At 41.1% G+C, this 20,255-nt stretch overlaps 1 protein-coding gene across 1 annotated transcript in view; it reads left to right on the forward strand.

Moving 5' to 3' along the window:
- Positions 1–6,700: 6,700 nt before the first annotated feature.
- The window catches only part of CHRM2 (cholinergic receptor muscarinic 2), a 151,350-nt gene continuing 137,795 nt past the window's right edge, over positions 6,701–20,255 (forward strand). The window contains exon 1 of the mRNA XM_061198077.1: positions 6,701–6,771. The gene's annotated coding sequence lies outside the window, so the exon portion shown is untranslated. The remainder of the gene's footprint in view (positions 6,772–20,255) is intronic.

The raw sequence follows: 20,255 nt of genomic DNA on the forward strand, positions 1-20,255 counted from the left end.
TGCTAAGTAACTTCACAGTCACCTTATTACTTCCAAAACACAAAACAAGACAAAATTAGTATAATAAAAGCTACAGTGAAATTGGAAGTACATCCTAGAGCATAGTGCCCTGGACAAAATGTATGTAGGGATGCTCCTGTCCTACTCTAGTCTTCTCCATTAACTAACTCTGGAAATTAGATATTAGTTACATTTGTCTACCCTGGATACTACAAAAGCATGTGCCCAAGTTTTGGTAGATGGTGTGGGGGAGGAAAAATAATTTTCCCTCTACCCTTCTAGGTTCTTAGCTGAGATTCATATTAATATGAAAAAAACGAACAAAATTTTAATAACATGTATACCTCCAGTATACATGAGAGACCTAGGAAAACTGAGTAACTCTCTGAAATGGCCCAAGCCATCATCTTAAATAACATCTCCAACTAAAGGCAAAAGAAGGTGTTGGGTGGGGTGGCGGAAGAGGCCAGTTGTGGGAGGTTACCAGGAAAAGCACAGTAAATGAGGGTAAGGTTGTTGTATAGATTTAAGCTTTCACCTTCACCTTTGATAAAACTTGTTTCTAGAGCTTTAGAGTCATCCTTCTCTTCTTAGTACAGAGAGGGAGACACCCTTACAAATGGAGATTTCCCTTACAAATGTAAAAAGGTCTCTTACAAAAGGGTAACTGCTACCCAGTTTTCAGAACTTCTCCTATGTCTGCCTTTTCTCAAAAATAACCAGCTCAAAATAATCAATATGCCAAAGAGGCATGTTTTGGAGTGGGATATTCTGTTCATTAATATATGGTCACTAATATATGTCTTCAGTTTTAACAGTATCTTCCTGCTAATTGCTTTAAATATTTTAAGTATTGTTTCATCATCCAGAGTCTCTCACTCCCAAGATCTAACTTGTCATAGCTTCCAAATCCCAGGTAGAGTACCTTATGTAAAATCCACCTATGGAATCAGCTCTCTGATAGAGAAGTGTCAGGCCCTTTCCTGAATCCCCCATGGATTATGGCATCAAAAGTTTTATCACAAGTGCCTAAGAACAACATTTCTGTTTCTGTTGTTCTTTCCAACTAGGTTAGCTTTCTGAAGGGCAGGAGTCTTTCTTAGTTATTTATTTTTGTTGCCCTAGTATCTAAGAGAATATTGTATGATATACTAATTTTGTTGAGCCAATTTCCGTACTTCACATTTAGTTTATAATAGACTTCTGAGAAACACTCTACTCTCAGAAGTGTCTCGTGCAATTCACAACGCTGCAGAAGGAAGCAATGCAATGGCAGCTTGTTTACATGAGACTTGCTCAAGAAAGAAACATTTCCATGGGATTACAATCAAGCAGGGAAATCTGTCTGCTCCATATCCTGGCATCAATAAAAGGAGAGCACATTGTGTCAGCTGTGGACTTTAAGGGTAAATTTTGAGTGGTTGTTATTGAAAATGTTCAGTGATGACCAGTGCATGTTTATTGGGCATCCTTTTAAAATGAACTGCCTTTCTAAGAAAGCGTTTGTCAATAAAAGCCTTGTAGAAATGTAGCACATACGTTGACTTCGCCTGGGACCTTGCCTCATTCCTTTTTGCAGGGTTGTATAGAATACAGCTCATGAGATTTTGTAAATGAGGCCCTTAAACCCAAATCCCAGTCACCTTGCTGAGTAAATGAGGAAGAAAGGGCAAAGTGTCCAGGATCTGTCTTATTAGGCACAGTAAATCAGGGAATGCTTCTTTGGGAGCACTAGTAGGAGAAAGAGTGTCTTTAAAGTGAAAAAGTCTATATGGGGTGACATTATCAGCTACATTCAGTTGAGTCTTGCTTGGCAAAAGGCTGCTTTGTGCGTCACAGTTATCTCAGTCACTCTTAAGAAACAGAGTAGATCAAATTTAGTGAGGACGCTCTCCTCCGTGATGGTGCCTCCCAGGATATCTTTGAAATGTTTTAAAATTTCCACCTGTCCCTTGAAGGACAATTTTAGTTAGCTTAAGAACCAGGTAACTATATGATCTGAGAAATTATGTGAATTCCCATGAGTATGTGAGTAGTTGACTCTAAATTCTAAGAAATTAAGTTTCCCCACAGATCGAAAAGATTTTGAGATTTCCTAGCCTACTCTTTACTGCACAGTCATTGATTCAAATAATTTGGGCCCCACTTAGAAGTCTGATAAGACTTTCACTTTGAACTTTCTGGAATCTTATCTCCATCTGAGATTCCAGCATCTCACTTAGGCTGTGAAAAGGGGAAATTTAAGCTGTTTGTCAAAATCTACCCTGAGGTTAATGTGGTTGAAATGTTTGTTTTCCCTGTGTTAGAGGTTCACCTCTAAAGAGGAACTGGGCACTACATCCTGGAAGGAGGAATGCCCAGACACTAAATGCTTTTCTAGGAAACACGTGTCCCGTGTGGCCTTTCTCTCCTGCATTCTTAACACTGATTTATCACCATTGCATCTGCTTAACATCTTGGAGGGGAGTGTTTCATTTTGTCCCCCTTCTTTGTATTCCCTGTTCGAAAATGAGCTCTGTATTTTAAATATTTTAGACCCAGCAGCAGTAAATGTTTTCAGGCTTTGGATAACACCACCACTGCTTGGAGAGGAAGAGTTTAAAACAGCTGTGATGCCAAGCTTCAAGAAAAAAGGAGAAGGAAAAAAATAGCAAAGCATTGTTTGTTAAACTGTCACCAAGCATTGTCACTCAGAGTCAGTCTCATTTGTATATGGAAACTCCTATTGCAGGGACTGAAAAAGAAAGCTTAGGATTTTCTAGGAGAGAAAGAGATAATCTTTTTTAGCTAAAGAATAGAAGCATTTAAAATTACTCTCTAGAAAGGTTTGCAGGGAAAATAAATAACTCTAAGAAGAATAGTGTGTCTATTATGGGACTGTTATTAAGATTTCAAAACAGTGAGGGCAACTGTAGCACCCATTTTAAGCAGTGATTGTCATCTAGTGGAGGTTCACTTTTAACCCAGGATTGTTATATTTCAAACTGAGGTCAAGGAAAAGATAGGTTCCTTTGGCGTACATCAGAAAAATCAGCCCGCCTTTCCCAAACCTCCTGCTGACAAATGCTGTGCTTTCCTAGTTCAAATCTTGAACAGTTTGTGTGAGTGGGAGATGAAGACAAGACAAAATCTCCTTGCTCTTGGCTCATTTTCCCCATATAAGCAAGGCTCGCACATTCATTTTCTTGGTTCTTTGAAAGCAGAAAATTAAGAAAATATTATGGCCGCCATACCTGGTGGGAAATCACTTGAGTTGAACTCGTCACCCTCTTAATGTGCTTATGATGACAGAGTGCTGATTTGTGCATCTAATTACTGAAGTCTAATTATTGCTACAACATTGAAATCAACATGGCACAATAAAATATGCACCACCTTCCCAGAAATGAGACTTGGCATTCACCTTCTCCTCATGTTGGTGGTGATCTTATTTACAGTCTTATTCAAAAAGGAACTTTGTCAAAGATTCAAAGTCATCCCTTTCGAGCATCTGAGCTCTTTAGCACATGCCTAAAAGTAACTTTCGGAGGTTGCAGGTAATGAAGTTTGGCTTCACAAGTGGAAATTACTAATTTATTAGTGTTCTTTGAGGTGGAAAATAGGCATGTAGATAAAAGGAAACCCATAGATGCATTCTATAAAGTCTTTAGAAAGCACTTTTGAAAATGTTCCACACCATGGGTTGCTAATAAATGTAAAAGCTATATTCCTGGGATGGGGGAGTACTCTTTTATCTCAGAAAGTGAACTGTCTTAAGAAATAAAAATAAAATGCTCAGAATACACATGATCTTTTCTTGTATAGAAGGAGAAACTAGAAGGGGGAAAAATGGGATTTCTTTGGGTCAGTGTTTTGATGGATTATGTTTAACATGCTTGTTACATGAAATTGAGGAGCAGTATGGTTTCCATTGGCAAGATTCACTCCTAAATATTCTGATTCAGTAGGTCAGAGGCATGACCCAAGAATCTGTTTTCAAATCCTGACTGACAGTCTTATAATTATAGCTAATTTGCTATATGTCAGGCCTTCTTCTGAAAACTTTACATGAATGAATTCTATTATTCCTTATAAAAACCCCAGAGGAATGTTACTATTACTATATCCCTTTTACAAATTAAAAATATGAGGCATAGAGCAGTTAAATATTTCCAAAAACACAATGAGTGGCACAGATACAAGTATATGTTTAAAAAAAGTGTTTTCAGTGATAACCTGGAAGAAGAAAATGGGCATTATTGCTGATTGCTTGCTAAAAATGCTGTTTCCTTTTGCAGCTCCTCTCCAAAAGGCCACAGTATCATGACTTTTGTTGAACAGGGTAGTTCAGTTATTCATGGACTCTGTTTTATTCAAGTTTGAGAAAATATTCATTAGATTTCATTGGCGTTTTGCTTTATTGCTCTTTTTGGAATGTGTAGCCCTGTTTTATTAATGATATGAAAGAATATTATGATATGAGAGGCATTAATGATATGAAAGAACAAAATAGCAACAGATCACTGGGTTTTCTTCTCTATTGCCGGCCAGGAATTCCTTCCCCTTTATTTTTCTGCTTTGGGATGTCTATGTGGTTTTGTTTTGTTTTGTTTTAAAGATCCAAGCAACTCCCTGGGTTTATGGAGGCTTAATAGTCAGAAATAATGGAGAAAGAATGGAAAATGTGAATTCATTTTCAAAAGATCACCTAAGAGAGAAGAAATGACAAAATCAGATATTTAATGTAAACAGCCAAATGCTGGGGGAGGCTGAGGTCAAGACTGGACAGAGCTGTCTTGCTTTTCTATCATGTATCTTATAATCTCCCAGTGGTGGTGGGATGTGAGGGTGTGGAGGCTGAAGGTAGAGCCACAGGATATAATGCGTTATTTCAGGATGACTTCAATCAAGCCAAAAAAGTTTGTGCCACATCCTGCTTGGTGACAGCTATGAGCTAACAGAAAGGGCAGGCCCTTTCATCTACATAATTTTCATTTATCAATGAATTTATATTGCTGCATAATTATTCATCTTGATTGTCATCTGATTGTCTTTCCCCGCCAATAAGATGGGGAGCTTATAAAGGACAGGGACAGGGACTTTTGCTATTCTGTATTCCCTTTGACAGCTAGCAATGGCCTGGCATCAAGATTTGAACTGAACTTAATTGGATATATCAATTAAGATTTCAGCTTTTTTCATTTGATTGCCGAAGGTGGGTGAAAGAAAATGTAGCCTTATAACGTATGGTACACTGATGTTATCTTTATATACACATACTTTCACAAAAGCAAGTCTTGTTCTCAACTATACTTTAGAATCATATCATTGTATCTTTATCAGTTGGGACTAGTACCTAAAAATAATGAGTATTCTTCTTAGAATGGATTTCTCATAAGACTGATTTAACACAAAAAGTTTGTATCCTAATTTTTTTCATGGAGATCCCAAATTCCATAAAGCACCATAAATACTTTGTAATCTAATGCCTATTAGTCAAAGAAACATGGGCATTGACCCTTGTATAAAATAAGAAAGAAAAAATTTACCTCTTCCTCTTATACATTTGCCAGTGTCCCAAAGAAATAAATAATCCGTGAACAGTTCAGCACGATTATATGTTTACAAAGCACAGAGGATTTATTCTAATATTTTCCCACCTGGAAAGACTGGGCTTAAGCATCTTCAGCAATCAAAAAGCAACACCGTGTCCTTCCCGATATGTCATGTCACCTTTGCAGCAACCATACTTGCAGGAATGGGACTGGGTGGTGGTAGTAACTGTAAACGTTCTGATGTAGAAATTGCAGATGGAGAGCTCGGCTCTGGGGATGGACGTGGAAAGGAGCAGAAAGGAGCCTGGAGAAAAGGCTGTCATATTTGCTCGGAAGAACCGCCAAATCAGAGAGCAGAGAAGATTTCATTGGAGGAGCAACTAATCCTGTCATATTGAAAGAAAATTGTAAATGTTCTCTCCAGAAATTGTCCGCCCATTGCAGCTAATCGAACACACACTCACGAACACACGCACGTTCTCTTGTTACACCAAAGGTGCCCGGGCGCAGAGACCCGCTCCAGCGAGTGCGCGCGTGCACACATACACACACACGCGGACACGCACACACAAACACGAACGCACACACGCGCCAGCCTGCGGGTTGGCCAGAGCCTTGAAACTGCAGATTCCACTAGGAGATCGCCAGAGGAACCGAACTAATTAGTAATTAGTTGCCCCTACACTAATTACTACTTCCCTTACTTCCCCAAGCACTTCGGTGAAGAAATGAATCCCGCCCAGCTCGCCAGTCCAGCCAGGTCTCTGTTCGGTCTTGCTCTCCAGTCTCAGCTTCTTCGTGAAAGCCAGGTTTGAAACTCCTTTTTTGCTTCTCCTTTGGTGTTTTGGTGTGGAGGGCGGGGGCAGTGTCACTTTAACTCCAGTCTACACCGCAAAGGGGTTTCAGACTCGTCAAGCGACTGGGACGGGTGTGGGGTGCGCGACTCTGCTAGCGCGCGCCCGAGCCTCGCAGCTCTGGCCCGAGCCTTCGGGTCCGCTCTCTCCCCGCCTCCCCCGCCCCACCCCTCCGAGTGTCGCGGCACCAGCTAATCTTTTCCTTTTCGCTTGCAAGATCAAGGGAGAAAGCAAGCCGGCGCCTGGCCTCGGACTCTGAGCGCAGCACAGCTCGCTCCCCGGCCGGTGAGCCCCGAACCCGCGAAGGGCTCCTCCACGCTCCTGCCAGCCCACACCAGGGATATTGCAGCCCGGGGAGGCACCTGGAGCTAATCCGGCGGCAGGTAAGGACAGCGCACTGCTCAGCTCTCTGCTTGCCAGCGCCAGGGACGCTGGCACCGCGGGGTCCCTCCCAATTGCCAGGAGCGGGCGCGGAGGGGTCAGGTGTTAGGGAATTGGAGAATTCCTCCACAAGTGCAGATCCTCGAAAGGAAACTTTGGTTTCTGGGGCTTGGAGAACTGAGGGCAGCGATGGCGGGTCTGGAAAGAAGGGGCAAGAGAGGCAGAGCGCGGGACAAGGATGCGATTCCGCGGGTCACTGAGTCCGGAGGAAGGTGGCAAAGGTAGACTGGGGGCCGCGCCGGCCGGGGCATCGCTCCCTCTCCCAGCTCGCCATTCCCTCCACTGTCACCCGACTCCCTCCTCCTCCCCGACAGGCTGTCAAGGAAAAGACGGGAGAGCTTCGCCCTCTCCTGCCCCTCACGTTCCTTCCAGCCTGGGGTCTGGCCACGTCTCCCAGGCGTTTGGGGTGGAGGCCCAGCTCCTCTGGCTCCATATGGTCCCCTGGTTCCGCCTTCTGAACTGCCCTTTGGGCGCCCGCGCCAAGTCGCTGGAGAGAGGCTTGGTCCTGCGGTCCAAGGAGCATGGCCAGGGGGCAGGGGAATAAGAATGAGGAGAGGGTCCCAAGACAGAGGAGGAGGAAGCTCTCTGCAACCCCATCCCATTTCGGCCCGCACACGAGGTCGGCTGTCTGCCTCGACTTGAGGACAGGGTCTTAGCCGGGAGCCCGCGAGGTCCCGGACCGTGCCTGGGCTTTGCCGACAGCCACCTCACAATGGGCTCTGGGCCACCCCGGCGGGGTTCGGGGTCACAGATTACGAACAGCTGCACCCACAATGTCCCTCGCAGTCCACACCTGAGGACCCGGGTGATCGCAGATAACTTGTAGCTCTTGGAACCTGCTAGGTGCGGTCCAAGCCCGAGCAGGGGAGATCGAGCAGAAATTCCACCTGTGCGCTCTGCCCCGCGCCCCTGGGGCGCCCCCCGCGGGGCAGGAGGCTGCATGCCTAGGAGAGCTCTTAAGAGGTCAGGATTCAAGATTCCCCGAAATCACTGACTCGGAAAGCAGCACACACCCACTGCCTCAGCCTCCTTCCAGCGCCCCCATCACTTTCTCTACCCTCCTGCTCGTCGCCGTCTTCGAGGCTGCTTTGAGCCACAAAATCGTCCAAAGGAGCGTCTGCTGAGCTCACCAGACCCAGGCCTTGAGACCAATGTTGCCTGTATGGAAATATCTCTGGGGAGTCGCTCGGGACGGAGAGGCGGGAGGAGAGCAGAGAAATGGAGGTAAACGCTTAAGGCAAGCAGAGCTGTCCGCTGACATCTCACCCGAGCTGCCCGACCGTGTCCTTAGTCAGTTCACGGCCACGGCATGTCTGTGACGGAGGCCACCAAGGGCTCCAAGTCGGCCAGCCCAGGCGCGGCGAGCCCATCCAGAGCACGGCGCCTCCAGGTCCTCAAGCTCCGGAATCCCCTGCATTGACTTTCTAGTTCCCTTTCATCTTTTCTTTTTTTGGTTTGTTTTGCTTTTCGTGCTGTTTTTCTTAGCGCTGGGTGGCAGTGGGTTCGTGTAGTTTGCCTGTCCCCTAGTACACGCAGCCAGCGACACAAACACGCATCTACATGCTGTACGGCACACCCGCCCGCGCTCCGTCACGCAGCCCCCAGCTCGACCGCCCCGAGTGCCTGCAGCAATGGCCACCTCCATAGCACGATCACGGCCGTGGCCTTGGCTCTTCCGAGGGCTGGGCCAGAGGAGAGGGGAGCCAGCCCAGATTGCAGAGAGAAACAGTGGGGCAATCGGAAAGGCCTGGGAAAAACTTGAATTTGGGTTGAGGGTGGGGTGGGGGGAGACACTGAGGGAAAAGGCCCCCAGCGCTCGATCTCGGCTGCGGCTGCGCAGAGCATTAAGGGACCCCATGCTGCAGCGCTCCAGACCCTCAGCGCCTGCCTCGGGCAGAGCCCACCCTTGGGAGGCAGCCTTTCTCTGGGGAAGTTCAGATGGCCAGGTCCTGGAGTGGACCAGCACCTCACTTCGCTCCAGGCCATTCGGGCTTACCGGTCTTGAGAGGGCTCTGAAAGTGAGGCAGCTCATGAACTCCAGCTATTCAACCCGGCCTTGTGCCCCAAAGGCCCCCCATTGTATTTTGTTGGCAGTCTGTATATATGTATGCATTTTTGGCAATATGTATAGCAAGGAGATATATAGAGTACATTTTCCTTGATAAGCAAATAATAAGGATGATGACACACTTAAGAAACTGCAATTAAGGGTGTGTGTGTGTGGTCTTCGGGGTGATAATAACAAGGTCATAATCATAGAAGTAAACCAGTTGATCACAGTAAGAACTGTATTAGGCTGCAGTTCAGAAAGTGGACTTTTGAGACTCTTAGCAAATGGATGGAAGAATTTTGTGCCAACAATGTTGCAGCTTTGCAGGATTTGGCAGCTAAGGATTCAAGAAGTAATAAGTTAATGCCAGGTGAATTTTTATTGTTATTACTGTTATTAGTAATGTGTCCAGTTGTAGCAGTAGGATAAGCAACTTCTATTGACTCTATATGCTTTACTAGGCTAAACAATTATGCCAATTAAAACTGAAAAGTAAAACTTGACCCTACAAAGGCATGGAAATTCCAACCACCTCAGCTTACTGTTTTAAAACTCTGTGAATGAAATGGGGCGGGAGTGGGGTAAAGTCCGTGGACCCAAAACTTAAGGGTGAGCTTCCTGACAGATGCTTGGTCTTCCTACAAAAGAAAGGTGTGTTTGTTTATGTAAGTGTCTGAGGGTGTCTGGGGGTGGGGGGGATGGAGTGAGAAAATAGGTCGATTTGAATATCCCTATCCTAGTTTAAGTTCAAGAGAACCACAGAATGTGTTTTTAGCTCTCAGCTGACCTCAGGGATGGATGTACAAAAGACTAGCAGTCAAACATTGATAAAAGTCCCTTTGGAAGGAGTCCCCCGGTCTGTCAACATAGGGGGCAGAGATTGCTATCTTCACATTTAAAAACCACATTGCTCCAAACATGATCCTATCCCCTTCTTTGCCCAGATAACCCCCAACATCAGGCACTTGGATGTACATTCAGTGGCAGTTTTACAATTCTGATTTCAGGGTAGCCAGCCCCCAGGGCCCAGGGCACAGGAAGAGGGAGGGCAGCGTCAGAGTTTTGAAGAAAACAGCAGACCACAGCCTGCCGGCTCACAGGGAAGGCATGGCACCCACTTCAGTGGAGGAGGACAGCAGGCTGCTCAGGAGACACATGGCTCTCTGACCCACCGCAGGGAACAAAGTTAAAGCAAGTGCAAAACAGGAAGAAGAGGGGGCAATAGAATAAAGGAATTGAAGAGGGAACGGGTGAAAAAAAGGAGGGCGAGAATCTGTGGGCATGCCATTAACAGCCACTATAATAACCTCCATCACCGATGTCAGTTTTTGCGGTATGCCTGTGAGAGAATGCCCATGAGTAATTGTCTAAATATGACCACTCAAACCTCACTCTTACTCTTATCTTAATCTTACTTCAGTTTACTCAGTAGGAGTAATGTCAGTCTCCAAGAGACTGACAGAAACATTTTGTCACACAGTTCCCTTGAGGGACCTGGTTTTCTTCATTTAACCTTATATTTGAGTTGGGTTGGCATTTTATGATGCAGACCTGTGTTGTTTTCCTCAGTGGACTCCTCTATATCAAACACTGTCAATATATCCTCCTCATGACTGTTACCACCTGGCTTTCCTTCCCTGTCACCTGTCCCCATTTTGTCTGCCTTTGGTTCATTGAGCAGATGTTGGGACTGCTTTCCTTAGAAGGTGTCAGAGCAAGTGTACTGACTGCATACCCCAAAGCTCAGCTTGGTCACATGGCAGTAGTGGTGGTGATAGTGTGTGTTTTGTGTGGGACAAAGGAAGCCGGTCGTTTTCCTTGGAAATGCATTTTCAGAGTGTGTTCTAAGTCCCTGAAAGTGTCCTAAGCACCTCACATATGTTATATCATCTATTCTGTCAGGGCTTTATCCCCACTGTTTAAGATAGTGTCTGGCACATCCTAGGAGTTTATTAAATATTTGTTGAATGAGTGAATAGATGAATCAGTTTTCTCATTTTCTCATTGCAACAATCCTATGAAGTAGATGTTATTGTCCCCATTTTACAGATGAGGAAACCAGCATTCAGAGGGGTCAGGTAATGGCCCGAGATCACACAGCTAGTAAGTCGCAGCCCCTGGATTCAAACATAAGCCTGTTGGACTCCAGTCTTTGTCTCATACTGTGCTGATGAATAGTTGTAGTGCACATTTTCCGCTATGTTTGGGGAAATCACAACTGTGGTATTCAGAGTTCAACAATGTTCTCCCCATTCTTTTAGTTCAACTCTGCATATTCTTGTTGTGTCCCCTAAACCCTAAGCAAGAAAGATTCATCGCCAACTAGATTCTTAGTTGGCACAAACTGCTTGTTCTGATTAATCAGTGACTGCCTCTGGTAGAGGGAAACAGGGGCAATGAAATCACCTGATGTTTTGGCTGATGCTATTTTCACCTATAGCGACACTGAGATTTTCTTTTGTCTGGTGCTAAAGGATGAAAGAGAGTTTTGATATTATCCGGTTTAACTCATGTTAAGCGTTGAAGTGGATGAAGAGGTTTTCCCATTGTGATGCAGCTAACCAAGGACTGCCTCAGAATACACACATCCCAACTTTCCATCTAGTTGTCTCTCCAAATGAGTTCCTCTTTCTTTGTATTAAGATTGCTGGTGCTTAAGGTTCTGAGTTTGAATGGCAACTTCTGATTTTAGTTAGAGTTGATCATCCACCTTTGCTTTGAAAGGCATGATGTGACTTTGTGAGCCTGCAATTAGCAAAGTGTGAGGCACGTTCTGGCTGGTTTGCCTCCTTCTACACTTGATATATTCTTGTCTTACTTTATTTCATTTCCCTTTTTCTGCACACATGTTCAAGCTCCTTCTTTTATACTGTGACCTAAATATACAATCATCTTAACTGGTGCTGTTACCATGGTAATGTTTCATGGTAGATAAGGGTACACCCTAAAAAATCAGTCTCTTTCACTAGCAGTGGCATTCCTTCTTTGTTTTTCCCCCTCTCCCAAATCCAGGCAGTCACTGAATGGCGCCCTCTGGTGTTCGGTAACAGGAAGCACACTACTGTGGAGAGGGCAAGAATATCATTTTTTTAAACTTTGAATTTCAATTTCAATGATAATTTGAGGTAGACAAAAGCAAGAAAGACTCTGAATTAGTATGTTTTTAAGAAAAGAGATTAGTAGGAAACATTCATTGCCTGTGCATATTAAGTGCTGTTTGCTGTGTAGAATTCTAGAAAATTATGGGAAATGGGGGCTATTTATACCCTTCTGTGTTTAACATTATTGTGAAAATATTTCTATGGGAAACAAAGAGTTTTGTTGTGGGAGACATTGAGATATTTCTGGAAGAAGAAGCTAATGGAATGTTTTCTATGTTTAAGTCTTTAAATTTCAAAATGGAAGCGTTCTATCTTTAGAATGGGAACATTGGGGTTTTTTTTTTTAACTTTTTATTTTATATTGCAGTATAGCCAATTAACAATGTTGTGATAGTTTCAGGTGCACAGCAAAGCAACTCAGCCATACATATACATGTATCCATTCTCCACATTTGTTCTTGCTGGATAAGATATATAATAGTGATAATGATGATGATAATAATAATGTGTATGTATAATTTGTTGTTTTGTTATGTGAGAAACTTAGAAGTTTTGCTCTGTATTATTGTGTGAATACCAATCTGCATATTATTATTACTCACAAATTAGAAGTGAGGTTGATATGCTCTAAACATGTCTTCTTTCTTCCTCACTCCAGTTCTACTGTCACCATCTAATGGTGTCATCAAGTCAAACCTATCTCTGAGACTTGTCTGGATTTCATCCCCTCCTTTCCATCCACACATCTTTTTTAGATCTTTAGCATCTCTCACTTGAACTACCACCAGAGCCTTGTGTTTCTATGGTCTCCCACCTCCAGTCTTTCCCTAGTGCAATCTATGCCTCACACTGCCAGAATAACCTTTCTAAAATGCAAATCTGAACATGTTATTCTCTTGTTAAAAATTCTTTGTTGTTTCTCAGCTGTCTAGGATAAATTCTAAAGTCAAACCCACATGAGATCTTCCATAACTGATCAAAGCCTTTATGCCAAGCCCTATATGTTAGCCATTTCTCCATTCCCCCTACAAAAGGAGATAATACATATAAACAGCTTAGCGTAATGACTGTCCCAGAGTAAATGCAAAATAAATATTGGTCAATACGCTTTTTTCTCTTTATTCTTCTCCTCTTCTTCTTCCTCCTTCTCTTCATCTAATTTATTATTAGTATAATACTAATAAGCAATGATAAATATCACACTTACACTAGTCATCCCCCAAACGAATAATAATCGGTAAGAAAAGCTATGGTGTGGCAGATATTTTGCTAAATATTTAACATCCTATAATCTCATTTAATTTCCCACAGTTAGGTACATTGCATGACACAGTCTGTGTATTCATTATGTGTTTGTTACGTTGATATGTATAGTCAGTATAATAATAATGACATTTGGGGCATTTAATAGTCCCAGCCAAGTTCCCTGGAAGGTGAAAACTAGGGTTTTTCACTTTAAAGAGCTCCCTGGGATTGGCAGAATCATTTTCTTGGATATTAAGATGAACTATTTACAAAAAGGTTAACCTGTAAGACTGCTAGGCAAGTTGAACGATTTTTACCTGGTGCTGGTAATGGGGCACGAACTGGAACTTGTTAGGGATGCTGATGATATCTAAGATGAGGACAGAGGCCATATTTGTATAAATGACAGCAATATACATTTCAAATGTGTTAAAAACAGAGCTTTATTAATACGGAGCTTTGTTTTTCCCCAATGTTTTGTGTAGATAATAGGTAACCCTAAAAATATGCATAGTTCCCCATTCCATTTTATTGTATCAAGGAAATTATAGGCATCTCCATAGGTCAAATACTAAAGTCAAATTTTCAGACCATGGCTAATGTGCAACAAAAACAAAACTAAAGATCAGTGTTTTTAAGATCAGTGAAAATAAACAGCAAATCATGTGGTAGCAGGGCAGTATTTTGATGTTATCTGTGTTTACTGGGTTCAGTAAAGCACAACTTCTTTTTTCTGACGCTGAGGACCCTATACACCCTTGAATGTTGATCTCATGGCAGGACTGGATCTACATTTTCAGCAGTCAACATTCATAGTCATCAGGTATAGTGTTTTAAATTACCAGACTCTGAATTATTTGAATCACTATTTAAAAGTCTTCTAAGAAGTCTTTTAAAAGAGGTTTATTCACAGGTTGAGTCCTTGAAATACTCTATTCTTCTTGCAAAGATTTTGAGTCAGCAGATTTGGGCTCAGACACAGGAATCTGTATGTTTAGCACTTCATGTGATACTGAGGTGGATAATCACAGGACCACATTTTAAATAATACCAGATTGAAGAATTGGCATCTAAAGGGCATTGGAGAGGAATGAAGATTAGATGTTCAACCCATGTTGCTGCCAGTATCATCAAACGAGTTTTCCACCTTGTGTGGGCCATCGAGACTGAGAGCTTAGTTGTGGCCAGAGACTATCTGATTTTTCAGTTATATTTGATGAGCAACAATTCAGGAGAACATTCATAGATAAAGATACTTCTCTTCCATGTCATGTGACACTGATACCTATTTGTTTAGATGGGGTACAGTCCCACATGCATACCTTATGTCCTTAGAGTTAAATCAGTCCTGGCTATTTAAGAAATAAGCACTTGATTTCTTTTCTATGCCTTGTTTCATTTTCCCTGTCCATAATTCCTCTTTCTCTCTGATACCTTCTTGGGAAGATATCTTCATGGTTCCAAAGCTCCTCTGTGTACTCTCCTATCTGGTGTTCTGTCTAGGTTTTCATTACTAATCTAGCTGGACCAAGCACCTGGCCCTCTTCCTCTTCCTCTCTCCCAGCTCTAGTGGAGGAGTTCTAGTGAAGGAGAGTGGGGGAATTGTCATAAATGTTAATGAGGATACATTTCACTGTTACTATTGCAAAATGTTGGTTCGCTGTGATGATCCCCAGTAACAGGCTGATATACTACCTCCTCTAGGAAGAGGAAAGATGATGATTTCTCCTGATGTTATTGCTCACCCTTGGTCACGAAAATGTCTTCCACTTTAGTAAAACAAAGAAGCTTACCCTTACCTCACCAACTATGCCAAGCCAGTAAACAAGATGAAATAATATAGGAAGACAAGCCTATTATTTCTTGATTATTTAATTAACTACTAAGGAGCTCTTAAAAGGAGTGAAATGGGGAGCTAAAGAATTACCTAAAGGCTAATTTTTCCTACTCTTTATAGAAGCTAAGGATGGAATAATTTGATTGGTAAGGGAAGAACATAAATTTCATACAATTTCATATTGTTGAACATGATAAAGATTTTCTAATACTCTGTGCCCCCCTCTGCCCTGCTACCATATAACCAGCATGAAAATAGGAAATGATAGGAAAACTCTACTTAATTGTGTTCTTTGGAGAGCATCAGGACATTTGGTTTCATTTTAGGGAGAAGATGAAGAGCAGCCCCAAGGCCACAGTGTTTCCCAGATCTGCCTGCTGTTTTCTTGCTTCATCGTCAAAATTACTTTGCTATCAGATTTTATCAGTGGTGTGGGCAGTTATGTCTTCACATGTAAGCCTAAATATTACAGACTTATTTTCTCCCTTTATACTGTGTGCTGGGAGTACTGAAGGCAGGGAGAGCCGTGGATGATGTAGGTTTAACTTCTGTTGTCTCTGGCTGATGGGTGTCATTCAAGGAGGAGTCACAGTTTTGCGTTTGTTTTGAAGTGAGCATGACAGGATATTTTTCATGACTGAAGGTTTCCATGTTAGGGAAAATTTCAGAACTTTGGATGAGATACTCTTTTTTGACAATACCAATGACAATTAAAAACAATGAAATCATAGCCATTCTTTCTCGCGTGTCTACCAAATTTTAGGCCCTGTGCCATTTCTTTACATATACTATTCCTATACCTCACACCAGTCCGATGTGGTAGATGGTTGTTTTTTCTTTCTAAGCGCGGAAGTTGTTGCCTGTGGACACTAAATAGCTTGTTTAGGTCTAAGAGTGAGTTCATTGCTTTGGGCATCAGTCTCACATCTAAAGTCAAAGATAAGTTTTAAAATTTTGTTTTTTTGGGTTTTTCTGTTTTGTTTTACTACCATAAGCAGTTTCTTCAAAAGAATATCCCATTATGTTATTTGGCATCTAATTTTGATAAAGCCAAGGAAAAAGAGAGAGGGAAGAAAAAGAAATAGAGGCACATCACACTTTGAGTTCAGAAAATGGAATCATGAAAACAGAGTTTATATTGGAGGAATCAGTCTCAGGTAGATTTAGAGTCTGTATTGGCCACTCACCTCCTGGCTTAGTCTGATAATAGGCTTCAAGTTTGAAGGTGCTTTTTCCTTCATAGTCCCCTGGGAGCTCTTTCTAGGCACAGAGGGGAAAAGTGTCTCAATAAGGCTTCCAGGTATGGAATTGCTAAGGCATAAAATATGATTTCATGAGTATAAAATGTATATATGTGGGAACATTTTTGTTGAATATGAAAGCACTATGTGTTGTTAAAATATTATTTGATCTTCTTCTATTTCCTGTTGTGCTATCTATTCCCTTCCTCTACAACACAACTGCTATGACTTAACATTAACCTCTGCATTGAGGACATAAAACAAAAGGCCAAAGGAGCTAGTTATTCGGAGGGATGAACCATCAGTGGATTAATTCTGTTCCTGTTTACATGTCCACTGTCAATTCTAACTATTTGTTTGTATGTCCCAGGTCTCCGAGAATCATTAGTGTCTATTGGTAAATGATAATACAAGCTAATTTTTTACAATTAATTGAAATTTCACACTCTTACATTTCAATATCAGTCAATATTTTTACATACTGACACTTTTAATCAAGGATTATCTTTCACAAGGGAGCAACAACCAGGCCCTAATTAATTAAAGTGATAATTGTTCTTCTCCCTCACAGTTACATAACACATTCTTCAAGAAATTCACATCCTTAGCATTCCTCTTTAAACTTCTCCTATTTAAAAGGAGATTCCTTGGCTTCTATCTCTGTAAGAATTTACTAAAAATTTACATTACTTTTATTTTCAAGGAGTGATATAGAAAAGAGGTCATATTTATTCTCCAGCAAGTTTCCATATTCAAACAAAATAAAATGACATCTTTCTATCACTTAAGTGTTCAGATTGAATCCCAGGAGTCATTTTCCTGGAAGAAACAGGTTGGCAAATGTCTCCCCTTTGATGTTCACTAGCTTATTTTAGCTTCTTTATCGCAATGCGAGTTCCCATGATCCGTTCCTCTTGGATCTTTCTTCGGTTTCTCAATCCTCAGCTACATAATTGCTCCTGCCTCTCTGCAGCTTTTTCAGTGCACAAGGTTTGTTATATTTTCCCCTCTGATTTAGTCCCATTATTTTAGTAGATATTGAATCTAGAGTGCAGGCTATAATTGGCAGCCCTGGTCTCTTCTCCTTTAATAGGTATTGCTCCAATTCCTATATTTTGGCACCTCTTGGCGTGAGATGCACTTTTAGAAAAAATTGATGGTGACTGTAGATCCGTTAGCTGATTTCCCTAATACTTAGGAATTGCAGATCATTGAAATCACTGTGCCATGTACCGGTCAGATTTTCTAAAGGTCGTTTTCCCTGTTTGCTTCATTTAATTAAATTAGTGTGACTTATTCATTCCACTTGCAGCAAATATTTGACTACTTTTAAAAATTATTTTTTTCTCCCAAACTCCCATGTGCTCTTATTTTAATTTTTCAGTATAATTGAATATGAAATGATATCAATAGATCAGTTATCTAAAATTCAAACTGATTTTTTATTACTCTGTATAATTATTGAAAGATTACTTTTCTTGCTGCTCTAGGTTTTTTTGTTTGTTTGTTTTTTGTTTTTGTTTTTGTTTTTTAAGAACAGTTTTAGGTTCACAGCAAAACTGAGTAGAAAGTACGGTGAATTCCCATATACCCCCTGCCCCCATACACTGACAGCTTCCCTCACAATCAACATCAGGCACTAGAGAGGTACATTTGTTATAATGAATGCACTGACATTGACACATCATAGTTACCTGAAGTTCCTAGTTTACAGTAGGGTTCACTCTTGCTATTGTATGTTCTAAGGGTTTTGACAAATGTATAATAATATGTATCTACCATTATAGTGTCATAAAGAGTAGTTCCATTGCCCTAAAAAATCCTCTGTGTTCCCCCTATTTATACCTCTCTCCCTCCTAATCTTTGGCAACCACTGATCCTTTTACTGTCTCCATAGTTTTGCCTTTTCCAGAATGTCATTTAGTTGGAGTCATATAGTGTGTAGCCTCTTCAGATTGGCTTCTTTAACTTAGTAGTATGCATTTAAGTTTCCGTCATGTCTTTTCTTAGCTTGATGGCTCATTTCTTTTTAGGGCCGAATAACATTCCATTACATTAGCTTTGCTTTGGTATTTTCATTAAATCAGTAAATGTTTTCTCTTGTTCCTTGAAGATAAATTTTAGCTATGCATTAGAGAAAATTTTTTTTCATTTCATTATATATATTATATTATTTTACTCTTGTATTGGATTTTTCCTAATCTTACATTTCCATGTTTTAAAATTCTTGGATTTTTCAATAATAGCCACAGAACTCATGCTCTGAATATCTTAATTCTATGTTTTTCTTCTTCCTTTAACCCATCGAATCCCTATTTCAGAACTTAGGGAGAAAAGAGCATCATCAAGCCATCTTGTGGTTTTTATTTAACTATTTTTACTTCCCATTGTTACATTTTTCACAAGGTTTTTTTTTGTAATTCAGGCAACAAAAATCTTTCACCTCTCTGTTGAAAGACTTAAATGGTTTGTTTATCCAGTGTGGGCAACTCTTCGGCTCCTTTGAGTCTGTAAATATGAGAAGAGGGAAGAAAGGACATCACAGAGCTGTTTCTTTTCCATTTCTCTTTCCCAGTTGATCTTCTAAGCCTCAGCAGTCTCGCTCATGAAGAAACTAAGGAAAAAACCTGAGAACTTACCCAAGATACTTTTACTGACCCTTAATGGAGCATAAACTTGATTTGTTTTACCAGTAGCAGTCAGAGCATTCTTAATTTATTTGAAAAGTAAGACAAGTCCTAAGAGGCCTTTTAAATTTGACTTTTAATATCTTTGCTTGGGCACACTCTTTGACTTGAACATGTACCTTCTATTCAACTCCTTTACACAATGAATGAAGTTGTCATTGATATTCTCTGGTTTCATTAGAAGAGACAGCCTCCATAAAGGCAGGATTTGTATTTTGTTGTTTTTAAAGTTCTTCTTCTCATGACTGAATCTTATGACTGGCTCTATGCTTGGCACATAGCAGAACTTAATCAATATTTTTAATGATGATTTTACGCCATTAGTCTACTAAACATCCAAAATTTCTTACTACCCTAATCTGCTTCTTCTGTTCATTTCATAACAGCAAGTCATCATTTTCCAAAATAACTCAAAGAACCTCTCTTTCCAGGTAAAATTTTCCTTTCAAAATAAATCTTCTCTTCTGACAAATTTTCCCACTTTTGAAACCAACACTTCATCTAACCATGAGCAAAATTTTCCATGGACTACCTTTGTAGGTATAGAGTAGTATTATTACTTTATTTAAGCTGAATCTAATTAATAACTAGCACATGAACTTGTTTTTTTAACATATTTATTGGAGTATAATTGCTTTACAATGGTGTGTTTGTTTCTGCTTTATAAAAAAGTGAATCAGCTATACATATAAATATATCCCCATATCTCCTCCCTCTTCCGTCTCCCTCCCACCTTCCTTATCCCACCCTCTAGGGGGACACAAAGCACCCAGCTGATCTCCCTGTGCTATGTGGCTGCTTCCCACTAGCTATCTATTTTACATTTGGTAGTATATATAAGTCCATGCCACTCTCTCACTTCGTTCCAGCTTACCCTTCCCCTTCCCCGTGTCCTCAACTCCATTCTCTACGTCTGCATCTTTATTCCTGTCCTGCCCCTAGGTTCTTCAGAACCATTTTTTTTTTTTTTTTTAGATTCCATATATATGTGTTAGCATACGGTATTTGTTTTTCTCTTTCTGACTTACTTCACTGTGTGTGACAGACTCTAGGTCCATCCACCTCGCTACAAATAACTCAATTCCGTTTCTTTTTATGGCTGAGTAATATTCCATTGTGTATATGTGCCACATCTTCTTTATCCATTCATCCGATGATGGACACTTAGATTGCTTCCATGTCCTGGCTATTGTAAATAGAGCTGCAATGAACATTGTGGTACATGACACTTTTTGAATTATGGTTTTCTCAGGGTATATGCCCAG

This window comes from Eubalaena glacialis, chromosome 8, assembly GCF_028564815.1.
Source record: "Eubalaena glacialis isolate mEubGla1 chromosome 8, mEubGla1.1.hap2.+ XY, whole genome shotgun sequence".
Lineage (NCBI taxonomy): Eukaryota > Metazoa > Chordata > Mammalia > Artiodactyla > Balaenidae > Eubalaena > Eubalaena glacialis.